The following is a 27680-nucleotide window of genomic DNA, read 5'->3' on the forward strand; positions in this document are numbered from 1 at the left end:
ACGCGGGTTCGTGCCCCGGTCCAGGAGGATCCCACATGCCGCGGAGCGGCTGGGCCCGTGAGCCATGGCCGCTGAGCCTGTGCGTCTGGAGCCTGTGCTCCGCAATGGGAGAGGCCACAACAGTGAGAGGCCCATGTACCGCAAAAAAAAAAAAAAAAAAAAAAAAGAGAGAGGATGGGAAAAGGGATGCAAAGAACAAGTAGAAGGATTGGCTGTGATCAAAGAAGGGCCACTTCCCTTATGAAAATAGGGAGGAAGAAAGAGGAGTGGGTGCAGATGCATTAAAGAGAAATGATTTGGTGGAAGGAAGATGAGAGAGTTTCCAAATTAATCTGTATTGTCTGCATTATAATTAAGTGTGAACTGAGATCATCAGCTGAGAATTAGAGTAAAGAGGTGTGGGACAGGAAAAAAAGAAGAAAATGTAATGTCATCTCCCTGAATGGGAAAGTAAGCTTTATAAAGAACAATATTGATGGCTGGGCAGGGTTGAGAGCCAGTTTCAGGGGTGAAATCATGAATTCAAAGAGAAACAAATAAAACAGTTGTGTGATTTTTTGCAGCAATATTTACTTGTTCTGGTGCAAGCAGGGAAACAAGAAGAAGATGACGATGATAATATTCACTGAGAACTTACTTTGTGCCATTTTTCTAAATGATTTACATATGATGAACTTTAAACAACCCTGGGTGGAAACATTACAAACAAAATATTAAAGAGGGAGGAAAGAGTTGAACGGTTCATGCAACCAAGTGACTTTAATTGTAGACCCGCAGTGAGAAGATGGGGCACGGTATCAGCAGTTGTAATTACTCCAGATGAACTAGGAGAAATGATTTGGAAACAGCCGTGGGACATTGGAAAACAGTGCCCCACTTCCTGGCCCTGAGATACATCGCTCCAAGGGAAATCGGTATCCTCGAGGACAGCCAGGTTTTTAATTTAGTGAGGAGGTAGAAAGAGCATTCAGAGGAGATGTTGAAGATGCTGTGGGATTGCTAAATGGAGATAGAGAGTTCCAGAAGATACATGCACAGGTTTAAGAGAAAGAGAAGGAAAGGAGATTGGATTCAATTTGATGATGGCTAGGGTAGGGTGGGAAGGAAAGGCTGGGTGATAATGTTTGACGAGGATGCTTGGACCTTTGGGTGTAACTGAGCCAAACGTCAGTGTGAGGGATAATGGAGCTGGTTCTGAAAGTATCTCAGAGGACTGGTAGAATTAAGTTTTAGCATCTGATGTGGAATGCTCAGCCCAATGACCATATCATAAGTCAGAGTCTGATCAAGAAAACAAGAATTATTTCAGGTATTTTGAGCAGGAAGGGATTTAATTCTGGGATTGAGCGATGTCAAAAACTGTTGGAAGGCTAGGGCTGTGCAGGCGTCTCAGGGAGACAACACTGATGGTCTCAGTTGCCTGCAGCAACGGAGGAGGTCACTCTCAGGACACCAGACTTTACATTGAAATAGTGCTTTGGCTTCTCCCTGACTCCCAAGTCGAATATAAATGCCTCCCATCAACAAAATTTAAATAGGAACCTTGCTGACAGGAAGTCTGGAAAATGTACTTTCCAGGATTCAAGTCCCTGAACACAGAAGAGAGAAGTGAAGGGGAAATAGCACCAAGTTACCAACATAAAATCCTTCAAATGACCTGACGCGACTGACATGGCCTCTCCCGCTCTCCTGCCCGACCTCTCCTGGAATTACAGGGCGTAAATGCTGGCCTGGCCATCACCCATCCCCTTATACCGCCCCAGCCCATCTAAGCAACCACAGAGTTCTATCAGCGCTGCCTCTTCTCTTTGTCACCACGTTCTGTTTGCACTGAGCTGTATGTATCTCCCCTCCATACCTTCACCCTTCCTTTCCCTCTGGTTTCCTCCTCCAAAGCCAGCACCCCCTTCTTGGGCTCATTCCTACTCTTTCTTCAGATATCATCTTGGAGTCACTTACTCCCAAAAGCCTCCCCTCATATCCACCCGAGAGGTTTAGATGCCCCTCTCATGTGTTTTCATAATGTTTCTCCCATGAGAACTCATAGCACATTTTTAACTAGGTTGCTTGTTATCTCTCTCTTCCACACAGAGAGACTGGGGCTCTGTTAAGACAGAGACTATAGCTTCCTCATTCTTATTGTGACCTCAGTGCCTTTCATAACATAGGTCCTTAGCACATATCTGTGGAAGAAAGGAAGATAAGTTTATGGACTGAATTTTGTTCACCCCAAATTCATATGTTGAAGCACTAACCCCTAATATGACTATATTTAGAGATAGAGCCTTTAAAGAGGAAATAAAGGTTAAAGGTGTCAAAAGGATGGGGCCCTAATCCAATAGAAATGGTGTCCTTATAAGAAGAGGAAGAGACACTAGAGATGTGCTTGCCACATTAGAAAAGGCCATGTGAGGACACAGCAAGAAGGTGGCCATCTGCAAGGCAAGGTGAGCAGTCTCAGGAGAAACCCAACCTGAGAACAGCAGAATCTTGGAGTTCTAGCCGTCAGAACCGTAAGAAAATAAATGGCTGTTGTTTAAGCCCTCTTGTCTGTGGTATTTTTTTTTTTATGGCAGCCCTGGCAGACTAGTACAGATAGGGAAGAAAAAGAAGGGGAAAAAGGAAGGGAAGAGAGAAGGAAATTGATAGGGCTTAGCTTTTATTTCTTGATTAGATTCATTGATGTAATGTAGTCTGTTTTCAAAATCCACGAATCTAGAACACATCATTTACTTCCTTTGTAAGGAAGTCCTGATATATTTATTTATACCACTCATTTATATTCCCATTGATGTGAAACTAAACTCTAAGAAAATACACTGCCCATATCAAGAAAAATTGGCAACTATTTTCTTTTTTTTAAAGTAATTTCACAGAATAGCGGATCCTTGAAGGGTAAGATTTCCAACTAGGAGAAAAGGTAAAAGTGTTTCCCTATTCTGGGTCTCTCCTACATGACCCAACTCCAAAACAAATGCAAATCAAATTATCAAATACAACAAACCTCCTGTGTTCCAGGCCCAAGTTTAAGTTTCCCAAGAAGAAGTTTTTAATGAGTTATTAAAAATGTGATGAGTCCAACTTATTATTTTTCTAGGTACCCTGCTTTCTAACAGTGGAATCTATATTTTCCCTGTCCAATATGATAGCTACTAACTGCATGCAGCTATTTAAATTTAAGCTTAATTAAAATTAAGTGGGCTTCCCTGGTGGCGCAGTGGTTGAGAGTCCACCTGCCGATGCAGGGGACACGGGTTCATGCCCCGTTCCGGGAAGATCCCACATGCCACGGAGCGGCTGGGCCCATGAGCTGTGGCCGCTGAGCCTGCGCGTCCGGAGACTGTGCTCCACAACGGGAGAGGCCACAACAGTGAGAGGCCCACGTACAGAAAAAAAAAAAAAAAAAAAAAAAAAAAATTAAGTGAAATTTAAGATTCACTTCCTCAACATTTCCCTAATGTCTACCATATTGGGCAGCCCAATATTTCCATCATAACAGAAATTTCTATTAGATGGTTCTGCACTAGATCAATAGTTTAACACAAAGGAATATCTCTGAGGGTAGGAATTTCAGACAGGTAGATTATGAGTATTGGCCTCCTTGCTCCCTTCCTTTCTGATCCTCTTTAACAGTAAGGTAGGTTTTTATTACACATATTAGAAAACTCATTTCAAATTGACATAAACAATATAGGATTTTATTTATTCACATAACTTGAAAATCCACAGCGAGTTCAGGCATGGTTTAATCAGGGTGCTGGCTCCATTTTTCTCTAATTCTTTCACAGTCTTCTATTAACACTTAAACCTTAGCCTAATTTCTCTCCATTTTTACAAATGGTTACAGCAGTTCCAGGCTGTGCATCCGTATCCACACCACTGAGATAAAGAGATTTTCTTTTCATCCTACCTTAGAATAGATGCCATTTATTTCACCTATTCCCTCTGCTTGGCCCAATAAATCTTCAGCAACACAGTATCCAAGTAAGTAACACTGATAGTCAAAGGACAGGCTACTGAGCCAATCATCATGGCAACTGTGTCATATGAGGCAGATTTGCTTAGGTCTGTGAGGACTCACTCTGGGAACTGGAATAGAGTCAATACCCCAACACACACTCCAAAAAAACTGTGCAGCTGCTATGCAATAGGGGTAGGTAGTCCTCCAAAAGAAAATGCCATTGCAAAGGGAAGGAATGGATGCTGGGCAGGCACCCAACACATGTGCCCCTATGCCATCATATAAAATATTAGGTTTCTAGAGGTTTAAAACTAACTCACCTTTCATTTTGAGAGATACGTTGAGTCCAAAACTGCAAAAGCTCAGAGATTTTAGCCTACTTATAAGCTTACAAGTTAGCCTGCCATGGTGACATATACGTGTGTGCGTGCGCGCGCGTGTGTGCGTGTGTTTGTACTGACAGAAACGTCAGCTCTCTGGGTCAGAGAACAGACCATTTATCACTCACAGCAAGAGGAGCAGCCAGAGCGGCATCTTGCATTTTTTCCCCACAGGGTGACACGGTGGAGACAAGATGTTCCCCTGCACAGGCAGCAGGCTTTGCACCACAGGAAAGGATCCTTGAAATTAGGAAACACATAGCTTATATCAGGTGGCTGCACCTGCCCCCCTCAGCAGAGAAAAGAGAGAGAAAGAGGATGCTTTACAACCCTGGAAGGTAAGCAAATGTCTCTCTGGGAAAGATAAGTTTCTTCATCTCTCTGGAGAAATTCACAGCCTCTAGCTTCCAAGACTTTTGCTATTCAAAAAAGCCCCTTGCTCAGAAACCCCAGACCGTGCAGAAATGTGAGAATATCCATGCAGAACTGACTTCCATAAAGGACATTAGCAAATTCACCTTCAGTTTGCCATCCTCACTGCTAAGTTTGAGACTGTTTCCTCAGACATTTACTACAACAATGTTGTCAATTTTCTCTTAGTTTGCCATGCTTATGAGGTAAAATTTTATCTCAAAACTTGACTAAAACAAAAATTTGTGGTTTTGCCTTAATTTATATTTCTTATTAATTAAAATCTACACATCTTTTTTTCTTTTTGTTAAACTTCCAGCTTATTCCTTTGCCCATTTTTCTAGTGTGCTTTGTCATTGAGCATGAATTTATAGAATTTTAAATAGTCTTTCCCTGGGGTCCTCTGAAAGCATAGTCTGGGAAAATGGTTAATGTAGGCATGATTTATTTAGGAATATGGTTTCAGAAAACAAGGATGAGGGACAGGAGAGTAAATGTGGAAGAAGAGAGAGCCAATACAAAGGGCAATTTTCAAGTTGTGGTTGGCAGAAACCCACAGATTTCCTAAGGAGCGTTATAGGATGGATGTGTATCAGAAAGGAAAGAGGAAGGACTTGTCTCTAGGCTCCTGTACCCCACTGGTCAAGTCTTGCCTTGCTGAGTGCAAATGCACTCACACTTCCTGGCACTGGTGTATGCCTGAGTTCTGGATGGTTTCTGTTGGTCCCCAAACCTCAGTGTCAGTGAAGCCTCAGGGCAAGAAAAAAGAGGCATACAACATGGGGCTGGGATGAGCTGATTTCTGGTTATATCTGCTCAGAAGCAGTCCAGAACTAGTCACCACAGCCATGTATAGACTGTGAAATGAGGCTGAAGGGATGTAAAATTGTGCACAAGAAGTATCCAGTAGCACTTGGGTGCACCACTTGTAGCCATTGGGTTCCCCCCAGATCCAGTTTATCACTGAGTCCCCAGAAGGCAGAACTCTTTTCCAGTTTCCCTATCAATGAAATGTCTGTTCTCTGTATTCTTCTCCCCTTGCTCCAGGTATAAATTAGGGTAGGAAAATCCTCCAATATCTTCTCTGGAATTCCACTACTGAAGTTCTATTTCAGCATCACAGACAGATAATGATGTCCAATTAGTATCACTCTGAATTTCTGGCAGATATTTCAATGGTTCCTCTGAAACATTTCCAGAGGGCATCTTTTTATTCTAAATTTTTCTGTTTTCTATATCTAGACAATAAATTGTACTTATTAGAGTCCATTTGTACAAATAACAAATAATTTTGAGAGATCCTGAATGTACTCTCAGGCAGCCAAAAAAGTCCCATAAGTAAGTTTGACAAAAGGCCAAACATGTTGCTTTTACGGTTTGTTTAGAAATTGGTTTCAATTTCAAGATTCAAAGGGATGGAACATACAAATGTAATTGTCACTACTACAAATTATGTATACCCCTTGGAATGAAGCTCTACTTAAAGCCATTTCCTACAATAACTCAGTCAATGATTGAGGTCCAACCAAATACCTCACTACCAGAGTAAAGATCATCTAGTCCCTGAACTAAACTGAGAATCCAGTTGGAGAAGCAGAATGAAGTCAAACCTGGAGTTGTGCAGTCAATCCTTCTTTCATACAGACCTTGGGAAATCTTTAAGCATGAAATGCAAGGATTTGCCTCAGGGTAAGGCAGCTTGTCTTGGACTGAATTCAAGAGGTAAGGCTCTGTAGAACCCTTACAGCAACATGGTATTTTCTTTATAGAACCAAATTTAACAGGGGTTGGCGAAGATCTGTCAGGACTACACTAGTTCCGGGCTTCCCCGTTAGATTCCTTCCCATTTTACAACAGTCCAAGAAAATATGGTTGCCTTTGACTGATTTGTCTGGGCTCTCCCTTCTTAACTGGGCATTAGTAATGTAGTTTATGGGTCTAATTGAGCACCCTGAACCTTTGTTGGAAATCAAGTATCTACCCACAGACCAGGCAGAGGTCCTCTGAGGCCCACTTAGAGCCAGCACACATGTCCAGGAACAGACTCAACTAAAACCCCAGGCAGGATCCCAGAAACAGAGGAGAAAAACTCCAAGTTTTTTCAACTGGTCATAAATATGCAGCCTAATTTTCCTGAAGCTCACTTTTTAGGTTTGCAGAAATTCCTCCCTAATCCTAAACTAGAGGGCTAATTCAGCCTCCACAATCACCTCAGAGGAAGGATGTTCTGGAGGAGACCTGAGCTTCTACCCCTAACTCAACAGCAGTACCATGATATTCAAAGTTACCTACCCTGACACACACACAAAGCCTTCCACCTTCCCTTCCATTCCAAACAGCCTTGGAAAATAATAAAATAAAATTAAAATCCAGTGACAGAAAGAAGGAAACACATGGGAGTGGAGTATTCTTTATTGGTCTTGTGATCCATACCCAGGCATTGATTTTTTACCTGCTCACTTATATGGTGCTGGGAAGAGTTGGATGTATACATAGGCAGAACCTAGACATTGCATGTAACCTATTTTTTTAATTAACATTCATATTTAAACCATTTTACTATGGGAAATCTGTTATATCTTGTAACATTGGGGTCTTGGGAAATCTGTTATATCTTGTAACATTGGGGTCTTAGGAGGCTTTGTTGTTGTTTTAAAGCTGTCTTGACCGAGCTTTGAGGCCCTGGCCAGGCAGCTCCCCTTATCTTGAGCAGTCAGTTAAGTCCACACCCCCATGCCCTTCTATCAGGTTCTCCCACTCCAGCCCACTATGTACTAGCACTCATCACCTGAGAGCCAGATACCCAAAACTCAGGACAGTTCCTGTGTCCCTAAGGTAGCTGGAATCCACAGGGACCCGTGGGAACCTCGCAAACCCACCCAGCTTACCATACAAGCTCCCTGACGGTTCCAGCTTGCTGGGAACTTCCCCAGCTGTGGTCCCCTGTATGACACTCCCCAGGGATAGCCTTCTCTCCCAAAAGTTCTGCCTTTTTTCTATCTGAGTAGCAGTGTTGTTTTCTGCCCCCAAAAGAATCTTCCATTTCTATAGTCACACCGCCAATCAGAAACAAAATACAGGCCTTTTCCCATCACATCCTTGAAGAACTAAAGAAGCCTGATTTTTAAAGGAAAAGCCACAGCCTATTTCCATTTTCTCTGAAATATCAAGTAGGGTGCTGGAACCAAACAATTTGAACCATCACAGTTAAAAAAGCTACCTCATCCACACCTCAACTCCCAGCTTCCCCTTTATAAATAAATATTTTTAAAAGGAATCTCATTAGGTCATCTTCTTAATAATATTCAGATTAAGAAGATGACATAATAATACATTTTATTCATGTGACTTTTAAGTCATAAATTTTGAATTCTAAAAATAAAAACAGAGAATACACAGCCACAGAGCCTTCTCCGTTACACCTTCCAGGAGCAAGGTCTTATCGTCTGAATCTCGTGGCAAATGTTCCCAGGATTAGGCAGTGCTGGTATCTGATTCTGCAGGTGTTGACCCTCTCCACTTCTCTCCAAACTTTCCACTTTCCCACACACTGCTCTTGTCTCAACAAAGAACCATGAGGAATAAACACTTTTTAAAAGCAACATTCTACAATAAAATGTATTAGCTCATTTCTGCCTTTGGACACCATCCATGCATCCAACATGCGATGACACTGTGCAAAACCCCCAGGTGGGCTGCCAGCCTGCGTGGCTCCCCATGTGAGGATGAAACCACATCGTCAGGACCCCGGAGACTAAATAAACACAGAGCCAGAACAGAAAAAGGGCAGGAGGGCGCATTCTCCTCAAAATCTGAGTGAAGAGTTCTCCCTTCATTTTCCCTTCTGGGCACCCTACAAGGGAAGCACAGCTGACCCATCCTGTCAGCCTTTCTCTTTCACCAAGTCCCCACCATCCCACTGCAAATTTCTTTATTATAAAGATGTAAGTATCAGGGAGCACAGCTGCTCTGTCAATCCATCATTGTTTATATTTTTTAAACTCTTAAATACTGCGTTTGGAAAAAAAAAGTATTTCAGCAAGGGTTAATGGCATGAAAATAGTGAAAGGTAAATTTCAAAGTGAAAATCCTAAGGACTAAAGATTTGAACTCTTAAGCTTTTCTTCCCCCATTAGAAGGAAACTAGGGGCAATTTTAAATGGTTTCCCTAAAGTGTCTTCTCATCACTCTGCTTTTCTTTTTTTTTTTTTAATTTTTTTTTTTTTTTTTTTTTTTTTTTTTTGGCTGTGTTGGGTCTTCATTTCTGTGCGAGGGCTTTCTCTAGTTGCAGCGAGTGGGGCCACTCTTCATTGCGGTGCGCGGACCTTTCACTGTCGTGGCCTCTCTTGTTGCGGAGCACAGGCTCCAGACGCGCAGGCTCAGTAGCTGTGGCTCACGGGCCTAGTTGCTCCGCGGCATGTGGGATCTTCCCAGACCAGGGCTCGAACCCGTGTCCCCTGCATTGGCAGGCAGATTCTCAACCACTGCACCACCAGGGAAGCCCACTCTGCTTTTCTTAAGGAAAGCAGTCAATTAAGGATTGTAGCCATCCTTGCATAAACAAGAGTAGATATAAAGTGTTAAGCACAACAGTTTTATTATTATTATTAATTATTATTATTATTATTATTTCCTCACAGAGCTTTTTCTACCCACATAAACTTCTGTAAAGGCTTTCTTAGGCCCAAGTATACTAATCATATCAGACTAGCCTTGGCCTAAAAGTCCTTGAGTTTCAGGTCATTACCTGTAAGCAATTAATAGAGAATTTATTTACCATGGCATCGTTTTCTATAATTCTGTAATGAAAGATGATTGTTCTGGACCAAAACTGTGTTATGAAGAAAAGCAAGTAAAAATCTTTCTTTCTGTTCTAGTACCTATACATCACGGTTTTCTTTTACAATTCAAAGAAAAAGTTTATGAAAAAACTCTTCTGCACCTCTACCTGCACTTGTCAGCATCTCTAAAACTGGCAGTCAATAACGCAGATGGCCCCAAGGATATACAAATAATGAAGTGTGTGTTGTACGCCCCTCTGTGTGCAAATACAGCATGCTCTGCTATTAACAGAAAGCCAGCTGTTAACAGGCAGAGCCATTAAAACGTAAGTGATCTTTCATTCCAGCTTTCCTTGAAATTATTCTGCCAAAAATAAATGGAACTGCAGTATCCTCAAAGGTTAAGGACGATGTAAAGGAGAAAACATAAAGAGAAAGAGAAAAATCTTTTGAATTGTTACAGACCTGTCTCTTGTATCTAGCTATTTTCTTTTCTTTTATAAACAGTTTTTATTTTTTCACAGACAGCATTGTACACAGTGTTTTCTGAGATAAATATGATGTTAACCATATCAGACACACCTTTTGTACACATGCTTTTTCCTCAGAATCCAAGCACATTGAAGTTTTTGAACTTTACCCAGAATATTTTCACAGATAGTGTTTTTCAAAATTGTCACACTTCAGTTACATTGGAGACACTTATCTTACAAAAGAATGAATATTTAGGGATGCTCCTTATCCTGTTATTATAAAGATCAAGAACCTTAACCCCGGGAGGTAAACATCCAGCTATTTTCTTGGAGCACAATTGTACAAGCACCCAGAATTGATTTGTTATAAATTCTAATTTACATTAGACTTATTAAAGGATATCTATTTATAGATTATAATTCAGAATTACAAAACTAGAAAAGTCTCTTCCTTACTAAATTCTAAAAGGCAGTAAAATAGTATATCATGGTTATACTAGAACAGACTGCACCGGGAATGTATCAAACCAAAGACTAATTATTCTAATGAACCCAGGGAACCATATTAGCTTTCAAATTCAGCTCGGGGCAATCTTCCAGTATTTTAAGCACTTTGTGTTCTTTGGTTTAGACCACTGATGTGAGATTTTTCTGAAATTTGGCAACATAAATCTAAGGTTGTTTTACTATAAAACTAATAAATGTCAAGAACTCAGAAATAAGCTAAGGACTCCCCAAAGCTCAGAGTAACTGAGATGGGATATAATATCTTTCACCTGAATAGTATCACCAAAACTGTAAAGAAATGGAAATCAGTGCCTAAAGAAAAAAAAAAAAAAAAACAGGTTTTCCTCAAAATGTTTTCAAGAGTCTGAGTCTGTAAGAAAAACATGGCAGATTGCTGGAAGGAAAAGGTGTTGCAGAGACTGCTAGCTGTCCACCAGGAAAGAGAATAAAGTTCTTCCTTTCTTCCATGTAAAAGTTGCAGTTGTGAAAGGGCTGCCAGGCTGGGATGGAGCTATCGGCAGTCCCCATTCCCTTCATATGGTTATACGATTAGACCCACAGCTTCACCAGCAGACTAGAGCAAAGATTATTTGTCTGATTCCATATCACTTGCCTAGGTGGAATCCTCTGGCCCCAGACTTTTGCTCTTCCGACCCTTCTTGCTAGGAGATTTTGAAAGTCACCTGTTGACCATTGCAACACCACCACTCTTCAACTGGCTCCGGAAACCCCTGCATGGAGCAGAGCCGGCTGCCAGCCTGGAGCACTCACCCCAGATAAAGTGAGAAAGAAGGAAACCGTAGTCTCTCAGCCACGGAATTTTGGAATTTCTTTGTACAAGTAGCTTATGTGCGCCTAACTGAACACCGAACAAAGTAAGAAGTGGGAAATAACAAGAAGAGCAACAGGAAAGAACTGGAGATGATTATCTAAAATCTTGGCATTACTTAAGCTCACTAACAAATATGAGATATAATCCTCCAATCATTTGAACTCGTCTATTTGACAACAAATAATTATTGACTATTTAGCCTTTGCCAGGAACTCTGGGGAGACAAGTGAAAAAGACTCAGTCCTGCTCTTTGGAAATGTACGATCTTATGGTACTTGACAGAGCATCACATGGAAGGAAGCAAACTCTAGAGACACAACAGGCTTCCTTCTGTTACCCTTCTCTCTGCCCCTCTGCCTCATAAAAACAGAATTGCTAATATATTTGATTTGGAGGAAGGAGAGGGAAAGCACAGGTTGCTTAGACATAATGGTGCCAGGGTTTTATTTCCTATCTTGATGATTTTCTAAAAGTATATGCTCTAATATAAATGAGGCTATAACTTGTGCTTTACAATATAACAAACTTTGTGAATTTTTAAAGGTTGGATTATGATATTTCTACTTTGTAGAGAGATATTCTCTCCTGAGAAGTTGTTGACAGTGTGTTTACATCCTTTGTAAATTGTACATTTTATTTATAAATAACAACTTCCAAGGAGGATGTTCAGACCCACGGTACTATTTCTCTAAGATTCTCTACCACTTTGAAAGTGGAAGTCAAGGCTTATTTACTTCATATTCACCTTGTGCCATGCCTGGCAGCAAGCAGGAATTCGAAGAGGTTATTAGAATTACAAGTAGGTAAGGCACATTAGCTTCATGCTACAAATGAATCAGTCAGACCTGGGAGCCCAAGCCCACAAAGACAGTGGCAGGTCTGAGAAGACAAACCAAAGCCTTGCCTCTTACAATATTTGCTGACTGATAAGTATGGTGCTTCATGAATCAGACTGCTCAGTATTAGCTATCATTCTTATGGTTAAAAAAAAGGACACTTTTCTTCTCTGATGTTTGCCTAATTATTAGCATTGGCTCTTTCTAGCTCACTAGTTATATTCAAAAAACTCAAATGAATCTAAATTTTTATGCGTGAAAATATGATTAATCATAATGAAATTGAGCCTCAAAATAAATCCAGTTGTTGATCAGTCTAAAGAGTAACATAATATGGTGATTAGTGATTTTTGGCAGGGTACAGAGGAGACATATGCCCTGGGGGGAGCAAATCATAATTCTGAGAAAATGTTTTCAAACTCTTCAAACTGAGAATGTCTTCATGTCTCCCCTTGATTATAGTGTGGTCCCTTAGGGGGTGCTGAGCAAACTACTCTGCCCAGCCTCGCCTCCACATCCTCCCAACCACGGCCTTTGAGATCTGTCGGGGAAGAAAAAAGCTGAGCTCTATGTAGGAGATGATTGAAAATGAAAGAATTAAAGGCAATCAAGGTCTAAAAATATATTATCAGAGAGATATGCTCTTATTCATCACTTCATTCCTGAAGAGCCTGTGGAATTTACAACAGCTACCAATATTACCAGACACACTCAAGAGCCTTAAAAGACTCAGTCTTGGTCTTCCCTGGTGGCGCAGTGGTTGAGAGTCCGCCTGCTGATGCAGGGGACACGGGTTCGTGCCTCGGTCCGGGAGGATCCCACATGCCGCGGAGCGGCTGGGCCCGTGAGCCATGGCCGCTGAGCCTGTGCGTCCAGAGCCTGTGCTCCACAACGGGAGAAGCCACAACAGTGAGAGGCCCGTGTACCACAAAAAAGAAAAAAAAAAAAGTAAAGGCTGGAGAGAGTAGGTATAAGCAGGCTCCAGACCAACATCATGATGTCAAACATATGGGTCCACTTACAGGGCATCTAAGTGGGGCAAAGGTATCTCAGGGAACCATACCAAGAGTTGACCAAGAACACAACTTACTAAACCACCCGTATATTCCAGAATCCTCATCCAATTAGTACTCCTTAAATCTTATGTGTCTTAGAAGCAAGCTATTGGCATGGTTGTAAAATCTCATCATTGTTTTTCAAAAGCTCAAATTCCAATAGTACACATGAAGAGATCAATTAGAAAACCACTGATGTGTCCAGGCAAGAGTAAATAAGGGGAAACATTGGAAATAGAAAAAACAAATAGAAGATATATTAGGAAGAGCTGGCCAGACCTGGCAACTGATTGGGTGTGGGAGTTGATAGAGAGCTCAAAGACTAAATGTTAATAGTAAGATGGATAATGTTAATAGTAAGATGGCAGTGTTATTGTTAGGAACAAAAAAAAAGAACATTAGTTTCCAAAGTTAAATCTATGTGGAAAAGTATAACAGGCAGATAGAAATAAGGACCAGAGAGAATTTTGGACTTGACTGCCTGAAGTCTTCACCTTGACGTAATGTGGCACCACCCAGGACATATCATCTGCTGTCTGAAACAACCCACGGATTCCCCACAACCATCTGCAGAAATGATTCTGGATATTCACTGCTTGTTTTACACTTGCTCCCGTTCAGTCCTTTATTGAGAAGACCGAACTCTTGGCTCCATTCTCCATGTGTACTCCTGTTCCTAACATTGATTTTTGATGTTCCCATATTAACTCTCAAGTCTCCTTGAAGGAATGAACTTGAAATAACTCCTAGAAGTTCTTGATACTCCAGAGAGCCTCCTCTGCCCACAGCTCCCATCCTGGTCCATTTTTTTTTTAATCTTTTAAATGTCATGTCTGTATTAGTTATAATTCAAAAAACAGATTCCTTTCCATAGATGTCTTAGAGTCCTCAAACTGTGTCCATTCAAACAACCGTGACGAAAGGATTTAGAAAGAGCTTGAGATGGCAATGTTGGAGTCATCCCAGAGTCAGTACTGTAGGCACGAATGAGACCACCAGAGCCAGATTGCAGAGTGATAAAACTATTGGGTAGCTTTAGAAAATATCCACTTTCAGGAGTGAAAAGGAGAACATGCAACAAAAGGAGCACAAAAGGAACCATCAAAAGACAGTAAAATGACCAGTATGTGGCAGATCACAGAGTAGAAGGAAGGAAAGAATTTCAAGGAGTAGAGAAAGACAGAAGTTATAGGAATCACATACAAGGGGTTAAGTTGTAAATATAGTGAAGAGAGTATAAATACACTAAACTTTCAAGAATTCTGAAAGTGAAAGCAATGTGAGAAATAGGATGAAAACTTGTGGTAGAATCAGATTCAAGAGAAGGGTTTTTCTTTTCTGTGATACAGAGACTGAAGCGTATTTGCAGGCAAATGATGTGGTCACTGAAACTGAAAGCTTGAAGATAAAATGAGAGAAAAAGAATAATTGATGGAACAAGCTCACAAGGTTGGCAAAGGGGAGGAAATCAGACAGTCATAGCCACATATCAGGAGGCAAGACAGTGTAGCATGACAGAGATTGAAGAAAAAGATATTAAGAAATGGGTAAAGGGGTATTAACAGCTTCAAATGCTAGAAAAAAATGAATAAGGAAATCTGAGAAGGGACCGTTGGTCACCTACCAAGAGATCAAACTGTGCTTTTGAGAGGAGCATCTTCAACTGGTTGTTGGGAACAAAAGCAATATTGCAGGATAGGAAGGGAAAGGTAGGAAGTAGAGGCAATAAATGTAGACCACTCTTTTGAGAACTTTTGTGGAAGAAAAAGGAGGAGAATGGGTAATAATTCAAGAGATGCCAATCAAAAGGGTTATACAAAGTCAAAAGGACAATGTATTTGCAGAAGAGAGAAAGATACCTCTACAGAGGGAAAAATAAAGGCACTGAAAAAAGGGAATGATTGCTTAAGGAGGCATGAAGGCACTGGAAAGAAACAGAACCCAGAGAATAGGCTGAAATATTAGTCCTGCAGAAAGGCTAAGCAGTTTGCCTCAGAGAAAGAGCAAAAAGAAGGTTCAGTGAACGCATACACAAAGATATTTTGAGAAAGGGAGTAACTTCAAACTTAGTCGGAATTCTCCCAAAGTCTTTATGAATGGTTGTCATTAGTGAATCAATTATGTTAAGTGTAACTCAGGCATAGCAATCTTATGTTTCATTTGAATGTCTCATTTACATGGTTTTGTTTGAAATCGGCTTCATGTCTGGTGCCTTGTCTCTATGCTCTATTTGCATCGGATTGAGAAAGAATATACTTAAACAACTTAACTTGAGAGGCTGGAGTCATAACGATGAAGTAAAAAAATCACAGGATCTAGGGAATTATTCACGGCAGTAAACAAAGCCATAGGGAACAAAGGCTCTGTCTTCTTTCTAACAAAAATAAAAGAGAGGGGATTGACAAGGTTTCAGACTAAAAAGGAGGATATTTATGTTCACCGGTGTAGCATTGCAAACCTGACCCATATCTTCAGAGATGCAAGTCAAAACCCTCTGTGGGGCTGCCCTGGTGGCGCAGTGGTTGAGAGTCCGCCTGCCAGTGCAGGGGACCCGGGTTCGTGCCCCGGTCCGGGAAGATCCCACATGCTGCGGAGCGGCTGGGCCCGTGTGCCATGGCCGCTGAGCCTGCGCGTCTGGAGCCTGTGCTCCGCAACGGGAGAGGCCACAGCAGTGAGAGGCCCGCGTACCGCAAAAAAAAAACAAAACAAAACAAAACCCTCTGTGCAGTGCCAGCCCAGGTAGTGAGAATCCTAAGAGAAGCCTAAGAAGGAGGAAGGTAGCAGGAATGGTAAATAGATTTGTTCCATATCAAACCTGCTCTTTTTTATAATCAGCTTTCCATATTCTGCAGAAAGCTAAAAGTTTTGTTTCTCAGACACTTTCCTGCTACTGTTCTGGGTGTGACTCAGAATCTGCCAATCAGATGCATGTTCATGGGACTTATATTCAGAATTGAAGTAAATGGAGAGAGCGTGGAGAGATGTAGCACTTGAAATATAGTTAACTGGTGCTGAGTAGCAGACACCAGGTGGCTCTGAAATCAGCTGTTCTGGCAGTGGCTTCAGCATTCCCCCATCAAAGATGCTATGTTTCTGGAGTAGAAAGGGAAGAAGCTGTGGAAATTACAGCTGTGGAAATACAGGAAGTTGAGTTGTAAGAAGAAGAGAGTATAGATATACTAAGCTTTCAAGAGTTCTGGGAGTGAAAGCAATATGAGAAACAGGATGAAAACTTGTGGGGGAATCAGGTTCAGGAGGATTTTCTTCAGAGACTGAGGACCTTAATACTGGAGACAGACGGAGATGGTAGGCTCCTTAGCAGGCCTGTTCTGCCATGTTGTTCTGGGGTTCATCTGCAGGTCCAGTGTAAAGCCTGCTCTTCCAGCTAGTCCAGTGATTTTTAAGCACTTATGTCTCTATATTATATTCCTTTATGCCAGTGGTTTCTTTTTCCTAAAACTGGAGCCTGAATGATACAATATATTAGAGCTCAGCAAACAACAGTCCTTGAGCCAAACCTGGCCAACCACCTGGTTTTTATGGCCTAGGAGCTATGAATGGTTTTCACCTTTTTAAATGGTTACATTTTAAATAATTATATAAGGTACTCTACCAGATTTGTAGAGATTTGTTGTGATAAAATTACTAGATGCCAAGTTAAATTTGATTTCAGATAAACAAATAATTCTTAAGTATAAGTATGTCCCAGATATTATATGGGACATACTTACACTAAAAATATTTTATTTGGCAACCCTAATATAGGTGCATACATAATATCCTTGATTTTGCCTTTTGGCCTGCAAATTCTAAAAGTTTTTCTGTGTGGCCTCTAAGAAAAAGGGATTTGTGAACTCCTGCAGTAAATGGCCTCTCTGCACACATATCACTGGATGTCCAGGGCTGTTGAACTAATTCTGTCAGGTCAAGCAACATTTAATGAGCATCTACTATGTGGGGAGAATACAGGGACAGACTGCTCTTAGCGCTTACTTGGGAGTAAACTGAAGAATCTTGAGGCCACCAGAACAGCTAAGGGAGGTCCCTTGGTAAAGGATGCTGATGCTGCAGGGAGTTAGTTAGGCCTCAGTGGCCGGACTCGCTAACAAAAGTCAAGCTCCAAAGGAAAGGGAAAGGGGACATTTCTGTGAGAAGGTTTACTGGTTCTGGTCCTGAGAGAACTGGAACCGACAGGATAGTCTCTAGAGCAGAAACGTCCCTGGCGTGCTATCTTACTGTATTCTGCCTGGAGTTGGAGTGATGGCCCAAGGCTACTCACAACAAGAGGGCCCAGAGATTACTGTGGATCCACCATAAAGGGTGAAACTATAAAAAATTAGTAAAGTGAAACCTCAATTAAATAGATTCAGGAGACCAGGAGGGGGCGCTCTCACCATCCGTAAAGATAGCAGAGCCCAACAGGAAGAAGAAAGACGCCTCTTCTTTCCTGGACAGGACTCAGCCAATGAAAAGCCATGGAGTCTTTGTTTACTCCAGTCCTCCCACATTCCTTTTCCCCTCTATCAAAGTGTTCTGTTCTCCTTCCCTTGCTGTGCAGGGGACTCGCACACAGCTCACAATGGTTGCAGACCCCAAACAGCAATTCTCAGCCAATCCTGAATAAACCCAACTTTGCTAGAGAAATATCTGGCAGTCTATATGTTTCAGGTCAACATTTTGGTTGTCCATATGGGGTCCAGAGAAGACCTCCCCAAAGACTCCAGGGCTGGTGAGTGACCAAGGGCAGTACCCACAACTGAGCCCAATGTCACTCACTGCTTTTCTCACTAATCCTAGAGTTTGAAGGCATGTCTTCCTATTGGACCTGAACTCACACCCTCTTTGCATTTGAAGTTCTCCAGATTTTATCCCAATCTATTTAAAAGTTTTTTTCTTTCTGGTTAAGACCTTGTTCTGTATGTGGGTGCTTGTTTGAAACTTCAGTCTGATTTTGAGATCGACTGTTTCACTGAAACTGGCTAGCCTTCAACCCATTCCTTCAAGGCCAGGGGTTGTTTCTCTGAAACTGTGCTGGTTTTTCAGCCTTTAACATATTCCTTTGGAAGGGGCTGTCTAAAAGCCTTCAGACTGGCTCCTCTGGGACCAAGCTGTCTCCTTAGGACTGGCTGAGATTAGCTTGCAAGATATTTGAATTGAGCTGTTTGTTCTGTAAGCTGTTTGAGCTGTTTGAAAATTGTTCTTTAGAGGCAAACTCTCTTAGAAATGGGATCCCAGTTATCTAAGCATCTCATGGGTCCCCCCTCCACCCCACAGGGCCTTCAGCCAATTTTATGTTTAAAAATCGTGGCCCTGCCTTATGCCCATTTCTAACTAAATTGACCAACCTGACCAAAGGCAATTTAGAATATCAATAGCCATTATGGGAAATTGTGATATTTCCAAACAATTTTTTTTCAAACTGAACTTACTACAATGGCTCAGAAATTTCCAGAACTGAGTAAATGCTTATTTCGACTGGTGTTTTGAGGCTTCCTAACATTATCAGGAGTCTAAAATGGACTCTCTGAAAAATAAAAATTTAAGAATAATGGAGGCAAACCATTGAAGGAAACACCAAATGACTCCCAAAGCTTCAGGCTCCTCCTCCTTGGCTTCTCTGTCTCAGGCTCCACCTCTGGCGCCACCTTGTCTCTCCCTCAGTTCCTCATGGTGAGACGTCACCTCCTGCACCACCTTTCTCCTTCTCTTCTATGCTGCCTGTGCCTCCTCTATGCCATCAATCCCCGCATACTAATTATCTTGCCAAACTTCTCCCTTTCTCTGAAACTCTCCCCACTTCCCTTACCTCTGCATTTGTCAGAACCTGTCGCTTTAAAATTAAATCTTCTGATAAAGAGAACAAACTAATGGTTAACAGCAGGGAGAGGGTACGGGGGAGGGGCAAGATAAGGGTAGGGGATTAAGAGGTACAAACTATTAGTCATAAACTAAGCTACAAGGACATATCATACAACACGGGGAATATAACCAATAGTTTATAATAACTATAAGTGGCATATAACCTTTAAAAATGTTGAATCACTATGTTGTACATCTGTCACTTACACAATATTGTAGAGCAACTATACTTCAATTTTTAAAATAAAATAAATAAAATTTAGCCTTCTGAGAATCCAGAGGCTAAATCCTTAATTTTTTGTATTCCCTGGACTAAAGCTGAACTAAGAGCCATAGTGAAAGAATCCTCACAGATTTGCTGAGGAATTTAATACAGTCATTCAAACTTACCAACCTGGTTTCTCTTATATCAACTAGTTCACAGCCTTGTCAGTAAAGGACAGGCCCAGCACTGTTTGAAAACCGCTAATTGGGAAAATCCTGAAAGGTCTCTAGAATTACAAGGAGACCACTCTGCTAACTTATTATATGAACAGCCTCAGGCAATGACTAGGTGACTTCACTGAGCAATTCCTAAGGCTTTTCTTTGCTTATTTTTTTCCTTCTTTTCATGTGATGTGATTTGCATTTTGTTTTTTATGTTGTTTTGTTTTGTTTTTTTGAATTTTCTTTTACTTATTTTTTCATACAGCAGGTTCTTATTAGTCATCCATTTTATACACATCAGCGTATACATGTCAATCCCAATAGCCCAATTCAGCACACCACCATTCCCACCGCAGCGCAGTTTTCCCCCCTTGGTGTCCATACGTTTGTTCTCTACATCCGTGTCTCAATTTCTGCCCTGCAAACCAGTTCATCTGTACCATTTTTCTAGGTTCCACATATATGCATTAATATGTGATATTTGTTTTTCTCTTTCTGACTTATTTCCCTCTGTATGACAGTCTCTAGATCCATCCACGCCTCTATGAATGACCCAATTTCGTTCCTTTTTATCACTGAGTAATATTCCATTGTATATATGTACCACATCTTTATCCATTCGTCTGTCAATGGGCATTTAGGTTGCTTCCATGACCTGGCTATTGTAAACAGTGCTGCAATGAACATTGGGGTGCATGTGTCTTTTTGAATTACAGTTTTCTCTGGATATATGCCCAGTAGTGGGACTGCTGGGTCATATGGTAATTCTATTTTTAGTTTGTTAAGGAACTTCCATACTGTTCTCCAAAGTGGCTGTATCAATTTACATTCCCAACAATAGTGCAAGAGGGTTCCCTTTTCTCCAAACCCTCTCCAGCATTTGTTGTTTGTAGATTTTCTGATGATGCCCATTCTAACTGGTGTGAGGTGATACCTCATTGTAGTTTTGATTTGCATTTCTCTAATAGTTAGTGATGTTGAGCAGCTTTTCATGTGCTCCTTGGCCATCTGTATGTCTTCTTTGGAGAAATGTCTATTTAGGTCTTCTGCCCTTTTTTTGATTGGGTTGTTTGTTTTTTTTAATATTGAGCTGCATGGGCCATTTATATAATTTGGAGATTAATCCTTTGTCCGTTGATTCGTTTGCAAATATTTTTTCCCATTCTGAAGGTTGTCTTTTCATCTTTTTCAGGGTTTCCTTTGCTTTGCAAAAGCTTTTAAGTTTGATTAGGTCCCATTTGTTTATTTTTGGTTTTATTTCCAATTCTCTAGGAGGTGGATCAAAAAGGATCTTGCTGTGATTTATGTCAAAGAGTGTTCTTCCTATGTTTTCCTCTAAGAGTTTTATAGTGTCCAGTTTTACATTTAGGTCTCTAATCCATTCTGAGTTTATTTTTGTGTATGGTGTTCAGGAGTGTTCTAATTTCATTCTTTTACATGTAGCTGTCCAGTTTTCCCAGCACCACTTATTGAAGAGACAGTCTTTTCTCCATTGTATATCCTTGCCTCCTTTGTCATAGATTAGTTGACCATAGGTGCGTGGGTTTATCTCTGAGCTTTCTATCCTGTTCCATTGATCTGTATTTCTGTTTTGGTGCCAGGACCATAGTGTCTTGATTACTTTAGCTTTGTAGTATAGTCTGAAATCAGGGAGTCTGATTCCCCCAGCTCCATTTTTTTCCCTCAAGACTGCTTTGGCTATTCGGGGACTTTTGTGTCTCCATACAAATTTAAAGATTTTTTTGTTCTAGTTCTGTAAAAAATGCCATTGGTAATTTGATAGGGATTGCATTGAATCTGTAGATTGCTTTGGGTAGTATAGTCATTTTCACAATGTTGATTCTTCCAATCCAAGAACATGGTATATCTCTCCATCTGTTGGTATCAACTTTAATTTCTTTCAACAGTCTCTTATAGCTTTCTGCATACAGGTCTTTTCTCTCCCTAGGTAGGTTTATTCCTAGGTATTTTATTCCTTTTGTTGCAATGGTAAATGGGAGTGTTTCCTTAATTTCTCTTTCAGATTTTTCATCATTAGTGTATAGGAATGCAAGAGATTTCTGTGCATTAACTTTGTATCCTGCAACTTTACCAAATTTATTGATTAGCTCTAGTAGTTTTCTGGTGGCGTCCTTAGGATTCTCTATGTATAGTATCATGTCATCTGCAAACAGTGACATTTTTACTTCTTCTTTTCCAATTTGTATTTCTTTTTCTTCTCTGACTGCCGTGGCTAGGACTGCCAAAACTAGGTTGAATAATAGTGGTGAGAGCGGACATCCTTGTCTTGTTCCTGATCTTAGAGGAAATGCTTTCAGTTTTTCATTATTGAGAATGAGGTTTGCTGTGGGTTTGTCATATATGGCCTTTATTATGTTGAGGTAGGTTCCCTCTATGCCCACTTTCTGGAGAGTTTTTATCAAAAATGGGTGTTGAATTTTGTCAGAAGATTTTTCTGCATCTATTGAGATGATCATATGGTTTTTATTCTTCAATTTGTTAATATGGTGTATCACATTGATTGATTTGCATATATTGAAGAATCCTTGCATCCCTGGGATAAATCCCACTTGATCATGGTGTATGATCCTTTTAATGTGTTGTTGGATTCTGTTTGCTAGTATTTTGTTGAGGATTTTTGCATCTGTATTCATCAGCAAAATTGGTCTGTAATTTTCTTTTTTTCTAGTATCTTTGTCTGGTTTGGGTATCAGGGTGATGGTGGCAGCATAGAATGCGTTTGGGCGTGTTCCTTCCTCTGAAATTTTTTTTTTTTTTTTTTTTTTTTGTGGTACACGGCCTTTCACTGTTACAGACTCTTCCATTGTGGAGCACAGGCTCCGGACGCGCAGGCTCAGCGGTCATGGCTCACGGGCCTAGCCACTCCACGGCACGTGGGATCTTCCCAGACTGGGGCACGAACCCGTGTCCCCTGCATCGGCAGGCGGACTGTCAACCACTGTGCCACCAAGGAAGCCCTGCAATTTTTTGGAAGAGTTTGAGAAGGATGGGTGTTAGCTCTTCTCTAAATGTTTGATAGAATTCACCTGTGAAGCCATCTGGTCCTGGACTTTTGTTTGTTGGAAGATTTTTAATCACAGTTTCAATTTCATTACTTGTGATTGGTCTGTTCATATTTTCTGTTTCTTCCTGGTTCAGTCTTGGAATGTTATACCTTTCTAAGAATTTGTCCATTTCTTCCAGGTTGTCCATTTTATTGACAAAGAGTTGCTTGTAGTAGTCTCCTAGGATGCTTTGTATTTCTGCGGTGTCTGTTGTAACTTCTCCATTTTCATTTCTAATTTTAGTGATTTTAGTCCTCTCCCTCTTTTTCTTGATGAGTCTGGCTAATGGTTTATCAATTTGTTTATCTTCTCAAAGAATCAGCTTTTAGTTTTATTGATCCTTGTTATTGTTTTCTTTGTTTCTATTTCATTTATTTCTGCTCTGATCTTTATGACTTCTTTCCATCTGTTAACTTTGGGTTTTGTTTATTCTTCTTTCTCTAGTTCCTTTAGGAGTAAGGTTAAATTGTTTATTTGAGATTTTTCTTGTTTCTTGAGGTAGGCTTGTATAGTTATAAACTTTCCTCTTAGAATTGCTTTTCCTGCATCCCATAGGTTTTGGATCATTGTGTTTTCATTATCATTTGTCTCTAGGTATTTGTCGATTTCCTCTTAGATTTCTTCAGTGATCTCTTGGTTATTTAGTAACGTATTGTTTAGCCTCCATGTGTTTGTGTTTTTTACGTGTTTTTCCCTGAAATTCATTTCTAATCTCATAGCATTGTGGTCAGAAAAGATGCTTGATATGATTTCAATTTTCTTAAATTTACTGAGGCTTGACTTCTGACCCAAGATGTGATCTATCCTGGAGAATGTTCCATGCGCACTTGAGAAGAAAGTGTAATCTGCTGTTTTTGGTTGGAATGTCCTATAAATATCAATTAAATCTATCTGGTCTACTGTGTCATTTAAAGCTTGTGTTTCCTTATTAATTTTCTGTTTGGATGATCTGTCCATTGGTGTAAGTGAGGTGTTAAAGTGCCCCACTATTGTGTTACTGTTGATTTCCTCTTTTATAGCGGTTAGCAGTTGCCTTATGTATTGAGGTGATCCTATGTTGGGTGCATATATATTTATAATTGTTATATCTTCTTCTTGGTTTGATCCTTTGATCATTATGTAGTGTCCTTCTTTGTCTCTTGTAACTCCTAGGGCTTTTCTAAAGCCTGTTTATTGGAATAGAATTTGGGCTTGCACACAAAAATATGATGAACCTATCATGATAATTACAATCAATTTCAGTTAGGTTTTAAAGAAAAGGTAGCTTTTAACTCTGTGTTTATTAATGGGCTGAACTGGGACCTTTCCCTTCTAGTAAAAAGGACCGGGATGAAATTGGAATCTGTCCACCCCAGAATTAGTTAATCTGGCAAACTAGCTCTCTTGCACTGTAGATGAGTCACCTCAAAGAAAGATTGCCAAAATTCTTAATCTGCAAATTCAGTTAATGAAGGCACCTGGACAAAAATCAGAATTCTTCTAGTTTCTGCTATTATTGCAAAGAGACAGGACATTGGAAGCTAGATTATTACAAACTTAAGCACTTCAGGAACCTTCAGCCCACTAACTAGCCTTTCCAACGCCCTCCTAATTCTCAATGCTGGGGCTCCGAGGAACTACAGGGGATCTCCCCAATCCTCCCTCTTAATCGGCTTGGAGGAACATTTCTCCAGATCAGGGATGAATCTATTCTAGTCCTAAATGACACCAAAGCCACACTCTTGGTGATCAACCCCACTGCTATAAAACAGCCCCTGCCTCTGAGTACTAAAAGAGTTTAAATAGTGGGATCTATAATGAAGCTCAAGAGGTTCTTGTCTCTGAACCCATTCTCTTTTGTTTAGGCCCTTTGAGAGATACTGTTTTCTCCTTAGTTCCTCTGCCTCTACTCATTTATTAGGCCAAGATTTCTTAGAGAAGTATCATGCCAGAATTTCTTTCTTCTGAAAAGGGGAAATCATTCTAAAACTTGACAGTAGTCATCAAAATAAGCAACTGGGTGAATTAAATGACCATTTGACATGTTTAATTTGTTTCATCTCTAACAGTAGTATAGCAGATTCTGAAAACACTGTTAATTTGTTCCTATTGAATCAGCTACTATCTTGCTTATGGGCAAAATCTCCAACTAATGTTGGCAATATTCATATCACACCTCCCATCAAGATTCAAATAAACCCTTTAAAACCTCTTCCCAGAAGTGATCAATACCAATAAGTAAAGAAGCCTTTCAAGGCATAAAGCTCATAATAGAAGATTACAAGTCTCAAAGCCTCATGGTCCCTATACTAGCCCCTGTAACATTCCCATTTTAGCACTAAGAAAACTTAAGGGCTGAGGGTGGAGGTTTGTCCAGGATCTCAGAGCAGTAAACACTGTTATCCTGTGACACTCTGTTGATTCTAACCCTCATACACTACTAACATCCATTCCTACCAGAAGCAAATTCTTTACTGTAACTGATTTATGCAGTGCATCCCTTAGTATTCCAGTTGATGGAGCTAGGCAACACTTTTTTGCCTTCAATTTGGAAGAAATCAATTCACCTAGACAGTAATGCCTCAGGGTTTTACTGAGAGTCCTTATTTCTCCCAAATCCTGAAGGTTTATCTGGATGATATAAAGTTCCCTAGAGATATGTTGCAATATGTCCATGATTTGCTTCTTTGCTCTCTTTCTCAAGCCTCCTCACAGGAAGACAACATGTATCAATACTTGCTAAAGCTTTTAGCCTTAGAAGGACATAAAGTCACCAAGAAAAAAGTGCCATTTGCCCAAACCCAGGTTTGATATTTAGGACATCTGATATCAGAACAAGGGCTACACCTACACCCAGATAGGCTTCATGGTGTCCTAAGTTTCCCAAAACCCCAAACTAAGTGCTAACTGTATGGTCTTCTCAGGCTAGTTGGTTATTGCCAAGATTAGATTCCAAATTTCTCTCTTCTGGCCAAATCTCTATATGTTTTACCCAACAATAGTAATCCCAACCCAATCTTATGGGAAGAATTGGACAATGTAGCCTTTGAGGCCTTAAAGGAGAGTTTGATGAACCCACCTGCCCCTGGGCAGCCCAACTATCAGATTCCCCTTTTCCTTTTTGTATATGAAAAGGAAGGGAATGCCCTTTGGGTACTCATCCAAAAACATAGGGACCACCATCAACCCATCAAGTAGTACAGCCGACAACTAGACCCTATGGCACAAGGTTATCTCCCTTGCTTTAGAGCCATGATTCCCATTGTCCTTTTAGTTAAGGCCACTGAGAAAATTGCTTGGGATCCCTTTTAACCACTTTTGTACCTCCTGCAGTAGAAGCTCTCCTGAATTCCCAACACATTCAACATCTCTCAGTCAGCCACCTCACCTCCTCGGAAGTCCTTTGGTTAACTGCTCCTCACATAACTCTTTTACATTGTAATAACCTTAAACCTGCTACTCTTCTCCCCACTTTAATCGGCAAAGTCCATCACAACTGCTTCATGCTGACAGAACACCTTCTGACCCCTTGTGACAACCTACAAGAAATGCCATTGGGTAACACTGACTTCTCATGGTTCACTTATGTTTCTTATTTAAAAGGTGACAATATAAAAGGTGATATGCTTTTACATGCTATGCTATTACAACACTTTCTGATGTCGTTGAGGGAGCATCTTTACCTATGGCTACTTCAGTCCAACAGACTGGATTATATGCTCTCCACAGGCTTATATTTTAGCCAAGGACAAAATGCCAATGTTTATGCTGATAGTAGATATGCTTTTGGAGCAGCTCATGATGGAGTGTTGGACTGTTGTGGAAGTACTGTGGCTTCCTTACTTCAAGTGGAAATAATATTTTCTATGGCCCTTATGTTCAGGAATTATTGAATGTGATACTTTTACCTGTCACTTTAGCTATTATTAAGATTCAGAGACATTCTCAACTTGACTCTCTGGAAATTAGGGAAATCACCTTGATGATATTTCTGTTAGAAATGCTGTCCTTAAAGGGACCAATAACAGCCAAAACTTCTGTCATGGTCCAAAGGATTATCCCAAATGATAACTTAGAAAAACTGGCTAGAAAAAACCAACAATTGACCTCAGAAAAGAAAAAATAAGACTGGAAATTCAACAACTGTTGGTTTAATTTTTTAAAAAAAAGATAAAGCTCTGGTTTGGACCAAATAACAACCCACTCCTACTGGAGCCTCTAAATTCCCATTCTTCACCACTGTACATGCATTAAACCATCGGTCTACTGACAAAATGATAGCCTTCATGAATCAATATTGGTGAAGAAACACTAACAAGGCCACAAAATGTGCCTTCCTCACTTGTCCCATTTGTCTGAAGTACAACCCAGAGAAGACGGTTCATACTGCTCCCAGACATTTTAAACTGCCTAATGGACCACTTGAGGTCTGGAAAATGGATTTCATACAACTTCCTCTGACTAATGGATATAAATATATTTTTGTTATAGTCTGTAGGTTTTCACAGTGAACTGAAGCCTTTCCTTGCAGACAGGCTACTGCCTCTTCTGCGGTTAAAGTCCTTTTGAAAAAAGATTATCTCTCCTCTGGCACTTCATAGTGATCAAGGAACCCATTTTCCTGGCCAGATACTTCAGTAAGTCTGCAAAAGCTGCACTGCACAGCCAAAGCTGGTTTTACAACATTTTCACTATGCTTACCACCCTCAATCCTCTGGTTCAGTTAAACACATTAATGACATTATTAAGACTCCATTGGAAAAATTCGTAGAGGCCATCCAAATACGTTGGCCAAAAGCATTGCTGTTGGTTCTTCTACATGTCAGATCCCCCCCTTTTGGAGCTCAAACTTTCACTCATTGAGATAGTCAAAGGACACTAACTGCACTTTGCTCTGGCTTCTTTTGACCCACAACTGATAAAAGGAAAGATACTCCAAGATACTCCAATTGCTAAGGTGTAATTGTTTCTATTAAAAATAACCAAGCTTTGATAAAGCAATCTTTTCACAGTGCTCCCTTGGAAGATGAAGACCTTAAGCATCACACCTTGCAAGCTGGAGATTTCATCTATTAGGAAAGACACCTCCAAAACTCTCTGCAGCCTCCCTAGAAA

Source organism: Hyperoodon ampullatus, assembly GCF_949752795.1.
Source record: "Hyperoodon ampullatus genome assembly, chromosome: 12".
Lineage (NCBI taxonomy): Eukaryota > Metazoa > Chordata > Mammalia > Artiodactyla > Ziphiidae > Hyperoodon > Hyperoodon ampullatus.